The sequence below is a fragment of the Dasypus novemcinctus genome, chromosome 5, assembly GCF_030445035.2.
Source record: "Dasypus novemcinctus isolate mDasNov1 chromosome 5, mDasNov1.1.hap2, whole genome shotgun sequence".
NCBI classification, from domain to species: Eukaryota; Metazoa; Chordata; class Mammalia; order Cingulata; family Dasypodidae; genus Dasypus; species Dasypus novemcinctus.
In genome coordinates, this window is record NC_080677.1 from 9,752,091 (window position 1) to 9,770,894 (window position 18,804).

Below are 18,804 nucleotides of genomic sequence, written 5' to 3' on the forward strand. Positions count from 1 at the left end.
GAAGAACTTGTAACATTGATGTAAAGGCAATTTTTATCCACTGAGACATGGATTGAGAAATCTGTACTTGTTCCTAATTGTGGAACTCATGAGTTCTATCACCAATCTTTCTATAAGTGTGCCTTCCTCTGTAGTTTATGATGGCCCTATAACCACACCGTCTCATTCCCCCTCCAACAACTTGTGCAATGGGTGATATCATTGTCCCCCCATTTCAGATGAGACAGCAGGCTCAGCAACTTGTAGGGATCGCCCAGGTTATGCCAGCGATAAGGGGCAGAGCCAAAATTAGAAATCAGCTGGGCTTGATCTCAGATGTTAATCCTTTGCTTTCTGCCAAAAACAAGGCTCACCTTACTTTCAGAGCCATGCCCGAGAGGGTAGCGTTTTTACATTTTATGGTTTTGAAATGCTATTTGGAGTGGCACTATTTAAGTTGTGACATGCTTAATGCAATCTAATAGTGGTGGTAATTTGCACGCTCGCGCCCCCAGGCGCAGTTTCCAAGGGAGCTGGAGGAGGAAACAAACAAAGCAAGCAGGGCTGCACCTGAAGTCGGAGAGGTGGGGAGAAAGGCATTTAGGGTCAAGGGGAATTCCAGGGCTTGGGTTAAATGGCTGCATGAAGACACTGAGGAAAACCGCTGTCGTGAAGGGCCTGGAGAGAAGACCGCGGGCATGGACGGGCAGGTCTCTGTCTGTGATGAGGTTGGGGTGAGGGTGGGCAGGGGCAGCACCAGGGGGCCTTGGCTCCTTGGCGATGAGTGAAGCCCTCCCCTTGGGGCTGCACGGAGCACAAAATGCCGCAAGAGCCGTCACCAGAGTGATCAGGAAGGCGGACGGCCACGGGCATGGAAGTCAAGACCACTGGGTTAGTCAGCCAAAGGGGTGCTGACACAAAGTACCAGAACTCTGTCAACTTTTAGAAAGGGTATTTATTTGGGGTAAAAGCTCACAGTGACTAGGCTGGAAAGAGTCCCGCTCAAGCTGCTTTCTCACCAAAGGCAGGTGCCACGCGCTGAAGCATGATGGCCACGGACCTCTGCCTGGTCTCTTCCCTTTTAGGCTTCCTCTTCCTCTTAGGCTCTGGGGGCCCAGCCTTCTGGGGCTTCCTGCTTAAGTGAAGGCCTGTCTCTCCTGGCATAGGGCCCATTGTTCCTGGACTTTCTCTATCCATCTCGGCTCTCTTCCCAAGGTCAGCTGAGCTATCAGCCAATGGCTCATCTCTCCCCAGGGCCTCAGCTGTTGAGCCTCCTTTCTGTCCCATGGCAGGACCAAAAGGACAGACAGAGCTCTCTCTTCACTGTGTCTTCTTGAGTGTGTGTTCTTTACATCAGACACACCAAGGGGGGGGGGCAGTGATTAGATTAGGTCATCTAATCAAAGGCACCTCAGCTGAATTTAATGCAATCAAAGGATATCACACCCAGAGGAATAGATTAGTTCACATGCATAACTTTTCCTTCTTTGGGATTCATAAATAATCTCAAACTGCCCTGGAGGGGCAAGAAGAGCCATTGTACCCACAAGAACACAGATAGGACCCCATGGCCTCTGCTACCTTGGAGCAGCTGGTCAGCCAGCACCCTCCCTCTCTCCTCTGCCTCCTGAACCTACATTTCATAAACACACCTCCCATCTCCCACCAGTGGCACCGCCACTTCCAGCCCCGCCTCTGGTCCCTTCTCCTCTCAAGCTCTGCCATGTTGCGAGCAAAGAAAGCTTGTCCATTCCCCTCCACCTATACTCATAAGCTTGCTGTTATCGTCCCTGCTTCCCACTCAGATACCCACCTCCTCTCAGAAGCCCTCCTGGACTCACTTTTTCATTCACTTATTTAATAAGCATCTTCAAAGTACAAGTCATTGTTCCAGATGATGGGATTGCAGGCAAGGCAGATCCAAGGGGCAGCAGGCTGTCTTTGGGGAAAAAAAATACAAACTATGAGTACAAAATTAGGTGCCGAGTTCTAGAAGGGGTCCAGGCAGAGAGGGGCCATGGATCCTGGGCTTCAGTAGCTTCTTGATCAATCCCCTCTGGACCAACAGTGAACAGAGCAAAGTCCTGTCCATGTGGCATATACATTCCAAGGGGAAGAGGCAGACAGTGCACAAAGGCAGGTGGAAACACACAGTTTCCGATGGTAAGTGCTGTGGAGGAAGGAAAGCCAGGGAGCAGGGAAGGAGGTTCCAGGGCTGGTGGGAATTGCTCTTACACAGATGGTAAGGAAACCTGAATGGAATGGGCAAGTGAGGCCCACAGACACTCCTGAGCAAGCCGTCAGGGTTGAGGGACAGCTAATGTGAAAACTCAGAGGTGGAAGCCCACGTGGTGAGTCTGGGGCTGATAGAGATACCAGGTGCCTGGAGATTAGGAGGTGCAGAGTGAGAAAGGAGGGAGGTGAGACCACAGAGAGAAGCAGCGGGAAAGCTGACTGTGGTTTTACAACCCTCACCCATGTCCTTCTCCATCACTGCACACTTTCCTTAGGTCACTCAGTGCATCCCATTCTCATAAGTTTATATCTGACCAACATCTGATACCAAGCTGTGACTTCCTTGAAGGAATCAAACACAAATCCATCTCAATATCCCACTTCCTTGCCCACTCTCTAGAATCCAACAAAACACCCAGCACATATAAGTGCTCCTGACAGATTTCTATAAAGTAGACAAGGTAAGAAGACCACTCTGAAGCTTTTCTCTTTTGACGACCATGGATACAAAACTCACTTAGTTTGGGCTACATTCCTTCACACAATTTCACACTCTGCAAATTGTTGGAGATACTCAATAGTGTTATCTTCTCTGTCCTCAGATGGGAGGGGCACAAAAAGCTAACTGAATCCCGTGCTTAGGCTTCTACTAAGAAATCACTCCTCAGCCTGGGCTGTATTTAGCAACCAGTGACTTCATTTGGCATCTAATCTAGATAAATGGGTAAATTCTAATGACACGGCAAGAATCTCAGGGTGAACGGGAGGGGTGGAACAAGGTCATTCGCTGAGGCAAGGCCTTGGAAGTGAGATGCCTGTCAGGACACACCCCAAGGGCAGCGCCTGGATGGGGCAGGACAAGGAATTGGAGATTTCATTCCCTGAAGCAACTAACTGAAAAGAAAATAGAAATTTAACTTTTCTCATTGCAACCTTCAGTGAGATAGCTCTCCAATGTATGAAAAAAAAATTTCCCAAATAAAAAGATGTGTCTAAAATGTAAAGGAACAATGTAAGGGCAAATAAGAAAGGCCACAGTACATGCCCTGAGATGACTTTCCCAAAAGCATGTCCAACAAAGCAAGGGCCGAGGCCATGTTCTCCTGGGGGAAGGAGCTCGGTGGGGGTGGGGTGGGGAGCAGTGGAACAATGTATCCAGGAAATATGGCTCTGTCCCAAGTTGCTTAGTTGGGAAGAGAAAGCCAGGCAGATGGGTTCTAAGAAGGGGCCATGGGCCTGGGCAACGAATGTGTGAGTAGGTTTTAGGAAGAGGAAGCAAGAACACGGTTCTCTATCAGTGGTAAAGGGTGGGAGAAAGGGAGGCAGAAGAAAGAGAAGAACAGACCAAACTTGTGAAATTAATGCATGCTTCTGTGGCCTGCCCTTACCTAAATTCCACTGACATGATGGAACATGCATTTAAGAGAATACATTTTATGAGAACCAGAAAACAAGGAACGGTGTCAAACATGGAGCAACAAACAGGAGGAATTCCTGGAAGATGCTAAGCAGATGGATTTAACTGGCAGAGAAACCTGAGCTGAGGAATTCAGCTAAAGGTGACAGGGAAAAGTCACTGCAGCAGTAAGATCCATCTTCCAGAAAGGTGAAACATTTAATTAAACATACACATGTGGATGTGATGAGGTTAGAAGGCCCTTCCTTCTCTACCCCATTAAAGACCTGCTAGTTCAGGAGATTTCTGGAAAGAGTACCAGTGTTTGAGAAGTAAGACAGTAGGGTTTCTACATGTGCAACTGCCAGGAGAGAGGAGATCAAGCTTCCTGCACCACATGCCAGGCTGCCTGGTTTATCCCAGGAGGGTAGAAGGCATTCACTGCCCCTGCCATGGCTGGCCAATCAGGAGCCTCTGCTACAAGGTGACTGACATGAGCGGTCACCATTTACTTGACGGAGACAATACAACAAACTTGGGGCAACCGACTTAACAACCAGAACACACAGCCCCTCCAGAAACAGAAAGACATTTGAAACAAGCAAGCATACCTTTGAATTAAGATTAACATCTTCAAGGAAATTTGAGAGAACAGGTAGTATGACAACAAAACCGAAGTTTTCTTGCAAGTTAAAACGATGCTTTAAAATAATCAATAGCTGAGTTAAACACAGAATGGGCTAGCCTAAAAACAAAAACAAATTAGACAACTGAAACACCAAGGAAGAGCATTTTTCTAACAATCAGAACAAAAGGCAGAGAAATGGAAAGTACAACAGAAAAGGAAAAGAAAAGAAAAGATACAAAAGTTGCAATAGTCAAAAATTTTCCTATTGCGTGGAAGAATATGGAGCCTTAAGATGAAAAGTGCCTACTGTGTGCCAAGTAGGATTAATTTTAAAGGTGTTTGCTATGATAGACACCAATATGTGCCACCCAGGCCACCAGTCTGATAGGGCCTACATCCAGCTGTAGGGTCTGCCTGTGGTCATCAGGCACACCCCAGTGTCAGCCCTGGTGGCCTTAGTTACAGAGAACTCTTCACCTGAGCCACGCCTTAGCTGGGGAACCTGCACCCAGTGACCCAGGTGAGGTACAAAGTCTCCATTCCAACCCAATGCAGGACAGCTCCGTGGGCAAACTTTGCTCCAGAACCCTGCCAGGATGGCCTGGCTCTGTCAATCTGCATGGCCATTCAGCAACTCACCCTGCTCAACATTCTTTCTCAGCTTTTTTTCATGGGCATTGATTTCTAATCAATATCTATCATCCAAAACTCCATCTCATCATCTACTTCTGAGGAATCCCTCCTGTGACAGACAATATTTCGTAACTTCAAGTATAAAGAGAAACTTCCAAAGGCTGGGTTGTCTACAAAAGAATGAGAATAAAATAGTCTCAGCATGCACAACACTTGAAGGTGAACTTAATATTTTTTACACAGCCTGGCATTTATTTGTGAAGTCGAAAAGAAGAAGGAAGGGGGGTGGGAGTGGTGGAAGGAGTTTGAGAAGGAGGAAAGGAATAAGAAGGAGGAGCAGAAAAAAGATGGAGAAGAAGGAAGAGGAGGAGAAAAAAGTTTCACACACACAGAGACTCAGAAAACTTACCATGCACCACACCTGAAAGGATTATTTGACTCTAGCTCAACAAAATAAAAAGTAAATTAAAAAAAAAAAGATAACACAGATTAAACGAAATCCTCAGATACTTTCAATGTGTCAATTTGAAAGTCCTACAGCAAAATGCAGGAAAGAAGGATGAAGGGAGAAAAGAGAGGCGAGAGGAAGGAAGAGATGGATGGAGAAACCAAAACATATATATAAGAAAAAGCAAGAGAGGAAAATTTTTAAAATCAGCAAGGTCACGTATTACAAGGCACATAATAAGTTGGAAACATGGTGTCTGTGTCTGATGGTATGTGTACATACCAGGAGTTGTCTGGTATGGACTCAAAAACAAAGGAGAAGAGAAGAGGAGGTAAGAGCAGGGCCCCTTTCCCTCAGTTGTAAACTCAGTGCCCTCACCCCATGACCTCCTTCAGTACTGGACGTGGCCATTCCCAGAGTGCTGGAGGGGGTACAGATTAGAAAAGAGGGGGTGAGATGGACAACTAGATATGGAGGAGCATTGAAAGGGGGCTGCCCAGAGACCAGGGAATGAGGTTCTTACTAGATCTGTGCCTCTCTCCTGATCAGTCCATAAGCAGAGGGGCAAAGTAACGTACTGGTCAAGAGAGAAGTTCCCTGGTGACCTGGGTATAGCGCAAATCTTCCAGAACAGTGAGCACCCCAAGTGAGCAGAAACTGTCAGCCTCTCCTATTTGGCTCTCCTTGGCTTCCTCTCCTCCAAGGATTAAAGTAAATTTGACCTAATTTATCTTTTCCAGAGTAAAGTTGCACTCAGGGCAATATCCATTCCTTCTCAGTCACTGATTGCACCTTCTAGAGCACCTCCCCTGAGATCTCATATGACCAGTCCACAGGCACGAACTTAATAAGGGGCTGAAGTCATTCAGAAAGAGGGACAGCTGCTATTTTCCACCATTCCTAATCTCCACTGAGGTGTTTCCCACTGACTCACTGTAAAATGGCCGTCCCCTTTCTGATTGTTCCTTTCTTTGCTTAGGAGTGCCTGCATTTCCCCAGTTTATCTGATGGAGCCAAGGCCATGAAATGCAATATGGTTTATCTTGCTCCTTCTCTGCATTACGTTGAACTTGTTGGCTTTGTGGTAAGTCAGAGAATACCAAAGACCAAGCTCTCTTCAGAAAGAATGGCATCAGAAATAACCCCCTTCATTTTAAATTTTTCTCATTTTAAATTTAAAACAAAATTTAAAAAAAATTTTTTTAATTTAATATTTAAATAGAATTTAATTTAATTTTTGTTAAAAGTCACTTTCGGAGATATGGGTACAGTGGGGGGGAATGGGAGGTGGTGGGTAAGAATTTCTCAACTTAGGTCTTGAACAATTCAGAGTTTACCAAAGACAAAAAGCTAGAAGCACTCGTCGAAGAAGAAGAAAGGACACTGGTGAAGACAAAAGTTTGCTGGTAAAGACACAGCTGTGCTCACTGCTCAGAACAAACTGCCCAGATCCAGAATCAAGCTGGTTCCCCAATATTGACCCTCGTGTCGTTCTGCTGCCACATCTGCTCTCCAGGCTCTTGCACAGTGTTTCCATTTCCTTCCCAAGATGACGGTAACCTCCCAACTTGGCTTGTAGGGTCTTCTGGTTGGAGGGCCATGCCTGCTTCCTGTCCTACAGCTCTCCACTCCCTACTCACTAGGTTAATCTCAAGGAAGACTCCCCAACTGCTCTACGCCATGGTTCCCACAGCCTTGGGGAATGACTATTCTCATGTTGGAGAGGATCTTTTGCCATATTGTTTTTTCTTCCTTGCATTGGATTATAAGCTTCTTCAGAGTACCAATGACATCTGTTCACATGATATTCCCCAAGGAAAAGCCTGGCTTTTAGATCATGATGGTTGAACCACATTAAGGCGAACTCATGAAACACTAGATCTTGCTGAGACAAGGACCTGGCAAACACCTCGACACTCTTGCTCTCTTTTCCCATGGGGTAAATCAGAATTAGCATCCCCATTTCCATGTTTGGAGCCCTGGCAATTGAGTAGCCTGATAGTCATCTGTGAAACAGCACCACAATCAAAAACGCAAAGCAAAACCTGAAAGTAACTGCTCACATCCAGCGCTGCATCCTGCATCACACAAAAAAGATGAATTATATTTAGGACTGTGTTTAACAAGGATTCCCATCTAAATTCATGAACCAAAAGCCACATTTGAAAGGGAACAGAATGGCAGCATTAGAGGAAGGGTCTCTTTAGTGAGTTTTGCCCCATTTAGACAACAAAGCGCCTGCTGGGAACCCTCCTCCCATACCATATCCAAATTCCCTTCCTCTCTGCCTACTGGTCCTACAGAAAAGGCGACCTCAAAGAACTCTGCTTTGGTCCAAACCCAATCCCAGATGAAATGAGTTATTCTGAAAATGTGGTCCTTTTAAACCTTGCACTGCTCCTTTAAAGCATTTACCACAGTCATAATTTCAAGATTAATTGTGAGATCCATTGTCTAATGGGTCATCGACTCTTCTAGCATCTATACTCCATGAGGGCTGGCCCTAGGCATTCTGACTCACAGTTGTGTATGTCCAGCATCAAATGTGGTATTTGCCAGTTATGTTAGCTCTTAGTGAAGATGGGATCTCTTTTCACAAGACTTTCATGCTACTTTACTGGAATTGTAGTTGGTGCTGGGGTTTAAGATATATCTAGGGGATTTGAATCTCTGGACTGACAATATGAAAGCCACGCCCTGCACCTCAACAGACTTCAACTCCTACACTCTGATTTATTGGACTTACCCCACTCAGCTTACATGGAGTTGAAGAATGTCAACCACCACACCATGGAGCCTAGAGTGCCTACAACTGAAAGCAGGAGGATTGCATCCAGTATCCATGTGGAATCTAAGCCCCCTCTTGACATAGATGTGCAATGGACACAACCAATCCAAGGTCCACAGAGAAAATGTGGCATTGGCGTGGGAAAAGTGGCCATGGTGGCTGCTGAGTGCGGGGAATGGGAGGAAGAGATGAGATGTGGAGGCGTTTTCGGGACTTGGAGTTGTCCTGGGTGGTGCTTCACGGACAATTACAGGACATTGTAGATCCCCCCAGGGCTCACTGGATGGAACGTGGGAGAGTATGGGCTATGATGTGGACCATTGACCATGAAGTGCAGCGATGCCCAGAGATGTACTTACCAAATGCAATGGACGTGTCATGATGATGGGAGAGAGTGTTGCTGTGGGGGGAGTGGAGGTTGGGGGCGGTGGGGTTGAATGGGACTTCATATTTTTTTAAAAAATGAATAAAAAATAAAATAAAATAAAAAATGAAAAACATTCAAAGTAAATATAAAGGCATCCTGAGCTTTTTCTTCAAACTCCACACAAAAAAATCTGGGTTCATTGATATGTGGCAATAGATCCCAGATCCCGGATGTTGGGAACGCCTTCACATCTGTGAGAGATTGAGTCGTGCCCGCCATGAAGACAAGTATCTAGTCTTAACCCTGGTCCTGTGGGTGTGAACCCTTTCTGAAAGGGCTCTTCGAAGATCCTACCAAGATGAGGCCAAACTGAAGCAGGGTGGGCCTTAACCCCCTAGGCCTGGAGTCCTTATGAGCAAAGGAAGCTTGGACAAGGAGGTTGAAGCCACTGGCCATGTGACTCGGAGGCAGAGATTCCTCATCAGCAAACCACAACCAGAATACTGCAGGCTTTGGAGAAATATGGCAGTCAATGCCTTGATTTTAGACTTTCAGCCTCCAAAACTGCAATACAATACATTCCTGCTGTTATGCCAATGCCCTGATAAATGAAGACAACATCCTTAACCAAAAAGAAGAGGGGTGTCTTTAGTTTTAGACTCATGATCTGAAAATGAACCAGACATGATCCTCCTCTCATGTTATGAATCAAGAATGCTGTCTTATTTAGGTTAAATACACCAAGAAAAGGCCAGATATGCCTCTGTTTTCAATAAAAAATAGCAGAAAAAAATTTGACTCTCAAATTGGTTTCTGAAGATGAACCAGGGTCAAATGAAACTGTGTAAGTACGTGAAGTAAGCTGTGTTTGAAACTCAAGCTGGGCACACCCAAGTACGGGCGGGGTTGGGGGCGATGTGTCAATGTTTGTTTTCCTCACACAAGCACGTCTACACCTACAGATCGAGCTTCCATGTCCATTAGGTAGCAGGTGTTATCCTGTGACTCTGAGATTACAAGCAAGCATAATTAGCCTAAAAGGTACACTGAACCTTCTATTCTTTGGCAATTTATATACAAGTACCTTGAGAGCAGGATTTATGTCTCATTATTTTTGTACTGTTGCCAGCAAATAGAATACTGCTCAAGGCAAACTGTGCACCTAAATAATTCAACTGTGAGAAAGAGAGAGAGAGAGAAAAGAGAGAAAGAGAGAGAGAGAGACATGTAAATAAAAAGAGAAAAAGGTAGAAATCTCAGGCAACCAAGTGTGAAGTACTCGGGGACTGTTTCATTTAGAGAGAGCACTGATTTGTAAAAATTTGAGGGCTTTCCAGGCTTTATTTTCTGTTATTGTTTTGAATCTTATAGACCATGAGATGTAACTCAGAAATAACTAGATAATTTATAGATTTAGTAATGTAGCATACTGATTACTTTTAATGAAAAGAGATTTTTTTTAGTTACTCTCAAATGGTTTCTAAACTTAGGTAATACATAATATCTTTAAATGTTCCCAACATATGAACATAGCTTTCATTCTAAAATTAAACGCTGTGAGAAAACAGGGCATTATATATAGGTGTTTGTACAAAATTTGTCCAGTAGGCCAATCTTGAGGTACAGAAGTATTCCATAAAGCAGCTTATGTTTTCTTCTGAAAAATATCAATTCCTACTCCCATCACCACTATTGTTGACTTCGTTGTTATAATTTATGGTGGTGGTAGCTGTTTATTTTTAATGAATAAAAGCACAAGCCCTTTATATGTCTGAAGTTGTTTTCTAATCCTATATTAATTCTCCCAGAACTTCTGCAATATTCAACTTATTATTCTTCCTTTCCTGATTAATGAAGCTCAGTTCTGAGAGGGGAAGCCTTGGAATTATGGAGCAGTGAACGACAGAGCCAGGGATCCAGTGATAGTCTGTCCAGAAGTAAAGCTTTTACCCTGTCCACTCTTCCATGCTGTTATTGTCCATTCATGAATACCTGTCAAAACACCAGTTTAAGCAAAAAAGATATCAGAATTTCAATGGAAAGATGCTGGCAGCATCTTACGGTATGGTTGATTAGGTCCAGGCTGTTCACCTGATGGCAAGATAGGTGCAAAACTAGAAAGATCACTTGCTCTAATTGCGTCAATGTGAAGACAGAGCAGTCCCATCAGATAGACCTGTCAGAATAATTTACCCATGCATGTGGTCTGTAGAGCTAAGGACAATTTCATTAACACATTCTGCTCCATAAACAGTATTGGCATATTTATTGGGAGGAAAAGGTTACTTGTTATCAGAGCTAAGATTTAGGCAAGTATGGATGCGTTGAGATGGGATGATAAGGAATTTTTAAAAATTTATCATTGAACTGTTACAACTAAGTGCCTGATCCTTGATTGGAAAAGTACTGGGAAGAAACAACCACAGGGTCATCATTTTGGAGGATGGTGGCTTACAGTTAAGCCAGGACAGGGATTGGGGTGTGAGAAAAAAGGTACAAAGATCTCTTCAGAGTAGGCAACTGGACCTCTGTAGAAAACAGGGGTAGGGGGAATAGGGGGCAAAAGAAAAGGATAAGAGAGTGTGGTTGCTTAGGGCTATGTACCCTAGAAAAGCATGTTCTTAAATTTAATCCATTCCTGTGGGTGTGAACCCACTGTAAGTAGAACCTTTTGATGAGGCAATTTCACTTAAGGAGTGGCCCAAGAGAATCATGATGGGCCTTAATCCTATTACTACAGCTCTTATAGAGAAGGCCTCAGAGGAGAAAACCAGGGATCAGCCAGAGGCTGGAAGTCAACAGAACCCAGAAGAGAAAGGAGAAGCCAGGAGAGGCCTCCATGTGCATTGCCATGTGACAGAAAGTCTAAGGACCAAAGATTGCCAGCAGCCAGCCCCAAAATACCACAGCCTTGATTTTGGACTTTTCCTAGGCTTAAAACCACAAGCCAATAAATTCCCACTGTTTACGCCAGCCCATTGCATGGTATTTGTTTCAGCAGCCAGGAAACTAAATCAGGGAATGATGTTGAAGTCCAGGAATGAAGATGCAGGAAAATCTTACCTATGAATAAAAGGTAAAGGAGGGTTGTCATTAATCTATCCTTTCATCTATGCAATAAATCCAGGGATGCAGTGGAGACCCAGGGACCACCCTTGTCCTACTCTGAAGTTACGATCCAGCCGGAGATGGGGAACAGAAGGGGCAGAGACAGCATGCAGCTGACCGCATTGTTAAGGATTCTAGGAGCGCAATCAAGGCCCAAGAACCTGAGAAATGCTCGTGAACCTCTGGCAGTCTAGTGGCTAAGTCTTCCTCTCTGAACTTTATTAGTTTATAAATCATATATTTATAATTTATGGCTCAGTTTACAAGCCATCTTGTATTTATTCAGTCCACCTTTTATAGATAGACCTTGTTCTGGAGACAGAGTATGAGGAAAGGGCACGTATCCCCTTCCCTTGGGAATTTTGGTCTAATGAGGCATGTTTAAAGCAATGTTTACAACACAGGGCTACCCATTGTGATGGAGGTAGTGAGTGACAATCGACTTCCAGGAGAAGGAAACACTTGGGAAGAGTCTAGAAGGGTAAGTAGGAATTAGGTGAAGGCAATACAAATATATTGTATGTGACTCAGTTTAGGTCTATTAAATTGAAGGAACACAGTTTCCTTCAGTGACTTTTTAAAACTTCTGCCCATCAGTCACTGGACACACATCGTCTGAGTGCTTCCTAAGTTTTAGGGAGTTCAGATGATGAACATAAATTCGGGACTGATGGGTACTCTCTCCTCAAGGAGAAGATCCATGGGTGTCTATATCTAGAGCAGTCCAAAATTCTGCATGTTCCATGGAGGGGAAGAGGGAGTGCTTGGAGAATGTGGAGGAAGAAGAGGTGACTTCCAGCAAGAGGATCCAAGGGGGGGCAGCAGGAAAGGTGCATATGGCAGGGCCACTGAGTTGAACCATCCCTCAGGGGATGGATGGGCCTCGGCTCTTCATTTTTACTTGGTGAGTCCTCCGTTCAGAGATGCCTCCATAAATCCTCACTCTGATAGTGAGGGAAGGATGGAGTGGGGGAACAGATGATGAGAAAATGAAATAACATGGCACAAGGGACCATATTGGAGGATAGCATGGACAGATTGGAAAGCCAGAGAGGAGAAAAGTGAATTGGGACAAGAAGTGGGAAGTAAACTGTCTTGGTTTGCTAAAGGCTGCCAATACAAAAATGCCAGGAATGGGTTGGCTTTTATGATGGGAATTAAGTGGGGGGTAAAATCTTACAGTTCCAAGGCTGTGAAAATGTCCAAATCAAGGCATCATCAGAGATGCTGTCTCACTAAAAGTCAGCTGCTGGCAATCCTGGACTCTTGCCACGTGGCAAGGCAAGATGGCAGCTGGTCTCTGCCTCCTCCTCCAGGTTCACTTTCTCTCTGAGCTTAGCTGTGGGCAATCAGGTATATGGCTCATAACTTCCTAAGGCCTCGTCTCTTCAGCTTCTGGCTGCTCTGCTGATTCCAGCCTCTCTTTCAGCCTCTCTTGGTTTCTCTGTCTTTTGCAGCTTTCTGGAGTCCTCTCTCACATGGCAGGATAAAATGGCAGCTCTCTTTCTCTGTGTTACATTTATATAAGACTCCAGTGAAAGGATTAGGAACCACCCGGGGGCCTGCAATCTAATCAAAGGCCCTTAACTAAAGCGATCTAATCAAAAGGTCCCTTAATTGAATCTAACCAAAAGGTCCTACATACAATAGGCTGACACACACAAAATGGGTTAGCATAATTTTCTGGAGTCCACAAAAGACACAAACTAGCATGTAAGCTCTCCTTATGAAACATTGGAAAAGACCTAACATAATCATGACTTTTCAGACGATATTGCATCACATTGATTACATACAAAGAAATCAACAAAAATAGTAATAGAAAAAAATGTAGACATTCAATGAAACTCCTAGATCTAGAAATCTAGAAATATTGATAAGTTCCAATGCGAATACTACTTCGGTACAAAATTCAGTGCAAAACCATCCAATTTGCAACAACACACTTGAGATTTTACTAAATGTGGCACATCTTAATTTTTCTTTACATTAAAAGTGAAACAAATACATTTAAATAGCTGAAGAGGCATATCATATCTTTGAAATGAAACAATAAGTTTAAATGACAACTTTTTCCAAGTTAATTTAGGGTCTCCATGCAATCCCAAAAAGTTGATGAAATATTTCTAAAATTAGCAATGCATAAATGTAAAATACTGTTTTGAGAAAAATACTAAGGGGCATTTCTGAAAGTCATCCAACGTTTTTGCTATAAGACCTCTATGCTACCATTGCCTGTGCACATGTTACTAATGAGAAGCCCAGCAGGAGCCTGGGCTCAGGACCGTGCACCCTCGCCTTTATTGAACCTGTGTTACCTTGGTGACAGTCTCCAAGGCACTGCTCACTACACTGCTGTCCTTCATGGGACGTTTGCACTGTCAAAATGCAAACCAGGGCATGGGGAGAAAAGGATTGGAGGAACACGGCATTGACTTACTTTGCCCATTGTTATCAGCATTTTCAGAGCTCCTGCTCTGGACAACCCCATTTGACTGGGGATGTGTGGACAGCACAGGGGACCCCAAGACTGTGGATGGTTAGGGCAGTGACAAGGGATATTCATAACTCTGTGACCATTCAGCTTTATGAACATAACTGCCTCACTACCCCTTTCGGGTGTTCTCTTTCTTCACCTGGAATATAGAACTAATATTTCAAACCACAATCCCTCACAGGCTTCTTGTGAGGATCAAATATGTGAATGGATGTAGAGGGATTTGAAAACGTTTAAAAATGCAAATTGATATTTTTATTGAATAGTAAATAACCAGGACAGGGATTGTTGGAGGTTTGGCACGCACACATACACAATGCAAAATTTTAGCAGGTTATTTTATATTGAAGGAATTCTATGGTCCTCTCCTGCTAGAAAAGGGGATGTTTTTCTCTCACAAGCTATCACTTTTGTCTTGTGACTTTACTAGCTTGCCAAGTTAAAAACAAATTTTTGAAAAGTTATATGCAAAATAACTAGAAAATGTTTCAAAACATTTGGATGATAATGGGGAACAAATCTTTCATCCAAAATAAGTAATTTAGAATAAAAAAAATTTTTTTTGATGGTTGGACTTCCAGTTATTGACTAATAAAAGCTCATTTAGGTTTTTTATCTTTTATATGTCATTTAATGCATGTGTCTATATCCTTGGTTAACTTGCCTATTGATTTATAAACAAGATGTGAAATTTAACACATGGAAAATTGTACCAAAAAGCAGAACACTTCATTCATATTGGTCTCATTGGCCAAAGTGTCCCCAAAAGGCCACAAGTTCAATATATAAAGCAAAGTACAAATAGGAAGCACATACAACTTTTTCAAGACTTTATTCAGTATTTCATATCCTTACAATGGAATGCTTGGAATTCACAGCTGAGACCTCATCTATTAACCTAAATGGTAGAAAAAGAATTTAGTACAGTTTTGCCAAATTCCAGTGGCTGGCCTTTGCCCAGATGTCAAGGTCAGTATTCGGGGAAAGTGATTTTGAGTTAGTATCTGTATGATCAACCTCATTAAACTCTCCTCCGTGGGCTTTCCCTGACTCCAAGCATTTGGACCACAACTTTTCTGGTCCCCAAACCTGGGGCAGAGGTGATTCCTACTAATCAAATATCCAAGCCACTGAGATACAAACCAGAAAGCCAAATTATTAATGATGGAGAGTGTCCATCCAGCAATTATTTCTATATTTGCCCCTGAAATAACATTGTATTCTAGGGATTTCCATGCAGGTCATTGTACTGTTGGAGACTTCAAAACTAAAATAAATTGAATAAAATGAATTTCCCCAGACTGGAGCAGACCCTCTCAGACTAGAAAGACCCTGGAAAGACACTCATTAATGACCTGTTTCTTCTGTCACATTGCAGATGCCAGTCTATAAGGCCATTGCCAACCACTGTGGTCACCCTATAGGGCTGTTAGGTAGACTGGGGACTTTCTGCACACCAGTCCCAGAGGAGAAATACTTTCTGAAAGATCCCTGGACTTAGAAAGACCAGAAATTTGTTTGGAGAAAGTGATTGGCATATTAGAACAAAATGGTAGGAAAGATTCTAGGGCCGTAGTTTAATCCCCAAATGTATTTTCAAGACAACTGTACAATCGAGAAGTTCACAGCAGGGCTGGACCATACACCAGCAGAGTCAAGGTCAAGTCTGAGTAGGGGCTATGACCAGCAGATAGGATCAAGTATCAGACACAGTCTTTCCAGTGTGGGTCCTTCCAACCCACACTTCACCCATGCCTAGCCCGAGCCTCCAGGTCCCATAACTCAGAACTCATGGTCCCCTAAACCTCCCTTGCCCTCCCATGCCTCTCAATGCTTGTACCATCTGTTTCCTCTTTCTCCACATGTTCCTTCGAGAATTCTTTCTTTGTGGTTTAATACGAAGCTTCCCACATGATGCTAAGCAGTTTCCCTAGCTCTCTGCTCGTTGTTCTTTAAGCTTGAACAAAACCTGCCCCTGTCCTACAAGAGCTCTTGCTTCGGTGGGCTGAGAGGATTTAAAGCAGGGATTCCCAGGTCTAGTACTGTGTCATCGGCATTTGTGTTCCTGTAACCTAAGGCCCAGCAGAGAGCAGGCAGTAAATAAAATTAAAGAAGGAACTAATGTATAAATAAGAATACATTGAAGAAAAACCAGAAAAGCCAATTGGAAAGGCTCAGGACAAGTAGGAAGGAGGTTCAAGGTCAGAGCCAGGAACACACAGGCAGGCAGGGTAGCAGAGCTAGGGTCATGAGCAGGGAGAGAGCAGTCAAGACCCAAGCAAGGGCCAAGTGGTTGGAATTAAGAACCAGAGTTCAGGGAACAGAGCTGGCAGCTTCGAGTCAAATTGCTTCAATAGAACTTGACCTGATCATGCCTTTAAAAATGAAATGTAGTTTTGAATCCTAAAATGTAAAGAACACTGCACTGGTGCACAGGACACTAAATAAACTGGAAGGGGTGGTCTGTTGACAGCTGTGTTGTGTCCCCTTCCCTCAGGAGAGTGGCTTCATCTCCCTACTTTGTAAAATTGGTAGAAGGCTGAGACAGCATAATCTAGGAAGATTCCTAGGCTAGAAGTCAGGATAACGTAGGCACCAGTAGAGCTTTACTAGTACTTTGGGTGTGATCCAATAGCGTTAGGTGCTAAATGGGACAGTGAGGGCCCCACACACTCTCAAACCCCAAGCCTGGAAGGCAGAGGAGAAACGCACTCAAAAGTGGATGAATTTGGACAATTGGACAAACAGCAATTGGACAACTGGAAATTTGGATAATTGCTAAGGTCCAAGTGAACTCTAAAATTCCATAGGTTAGGGGAAGCAAGTATTTACAAATAAATGCAGGACTTTATGGGTTTTTTTTTAAAGATTTATTTTTATTTATTTCTCTCCCCTTCCCCCACTCCCCCACCCCCAGTTGTCTGCTCTCTGTGTCCTTTCTGTGACGACCTCTATCCTTATCAGCAGCACCGGGAATCTGTGTTTCTTTTTGTTGTGTCATCTCGCTGTGTCAGTTCTCCATGTGCATGGCACCATTCTTGGGCAGGCTGCTCTTTCTTTCCTGTTGGGTGGCTCTCCTTACGGGGCGCACTCCTTGTGTGTGGGGCTCCCCTACGCGGGGACACCCCTGCGTGGCACAGCACTCCTTGCACACATCAGCACTGCGCATGGGCCAGCTCCACATGGGTCAAGGAGGTCCGGGCTTTGAACCGTTGACCTCCCATGTGGTAGGTAGACCTTCTAGCCATTGGGCCAAGTCCACTTCCCAGGAATTTATGGTTTTAGATCCCACATATAAAGTGCTTGAAAGCCATCACTCCCTAACTTACAACAAGAAAATTTCAGTAAAGCCTAAAAACAATGATTTTTCTTGGACCTATAAGAGAGCTGAGGTCAGAGGACAAATTGTATCCAGGAAATCTGGAAACACAGGTGCATCTAGACAGGTACCTCTGTTATCTAGAGTAGGGGTTGCTGGAGTCATAAAGAGTACTCTTGACACAGCTTGAAAATAGGAAAATAAAAACTTCTTAAACTGAAATACAAATATAAAAATAAACCCCTCTTGATCTGGAGGTGGAGTGGACATCACCATCGCAGGGTCCACAGAATGGTGGAATGAAATATGGATTAGAGTGGACTTGCTGATATTCTACTATAAAACTATTGTGACTAGTAATAGAAGAAATTGTAGCATTGAGATGGAGAAAGTGACCACACTGGTTGCTGAGGGCAGTAAGAGGGAGGAAGGGGTGTGATATAGAAGCATTTTCGAGACTTTGAGTTGTTCTAAATGATAATGCAGGGTCAGATGCTGGACTTTATATATCCTGTCATAACCTACTGAATGTACTGGGGGAGAGTGTGAACTACAGGGTAAACTGTTACCTATGTGGTGCAGCAGTGCTCCAGAATGTGTGTACCAATCGCAATGAGTGTGCCACAATGCTGGAGGAGTTTGTTAGTGTGGGAGGAGTGGGGTGGTGGTGTGGGGGGTATAAGGGAACCTCTTATATTTTTTAATGTAACATTTTTTGTGTGTGATGTATATATCTTCAAAAAATACAATTTATAAAAATGATGGGGTACAGGGGTGGGGAATGGGGCATATGGGAACCTCTTATACTTTTTATGTTTTTTAACATAACATTCTTTGTGATCTATTAACTTTAATGTAAAAAGTGTAAATAAATAAATAAATAAAAACAGAACAAAACATCCAAGAACTGTAGTATGAGATCAAAAAGCATTACTTGTTATAATTGGAATACAAGAAGAATATAGGGGGAATGAAGCAGAAAAAAAACATGTAATAGAAATGATGACTGAAAACTTTCTAAAACTAATTATTTGACCCCAAACTAGAAATCCAAGAAACTCAGAAACCAATCAGGATAAATATCCACCACCATCCTCCCAAAACAAAAGCAAAAACAAAAACAAAAAACACCTAGGTATAACATACCCAAACCGCAGAAAACCAATGGAAAAGAGAAACTCTTAAGACAAGTCAGAGCAGGGAAACCCCTAACTTATCTAAATAGGAAAAAGGATAAGAATTACAATAGATTTTTCATAAGAAACAATGCAAACAAGAAGAAAGAGGCATGATATCATAATGTGTTGAAAGGAAAACAAAACAAAACAAAACAAAAAAAACTCCCAACATAGAATCATATATATGAGTGAAATATCTCTTCAAATGTGAAGGAGAAATAATCACTT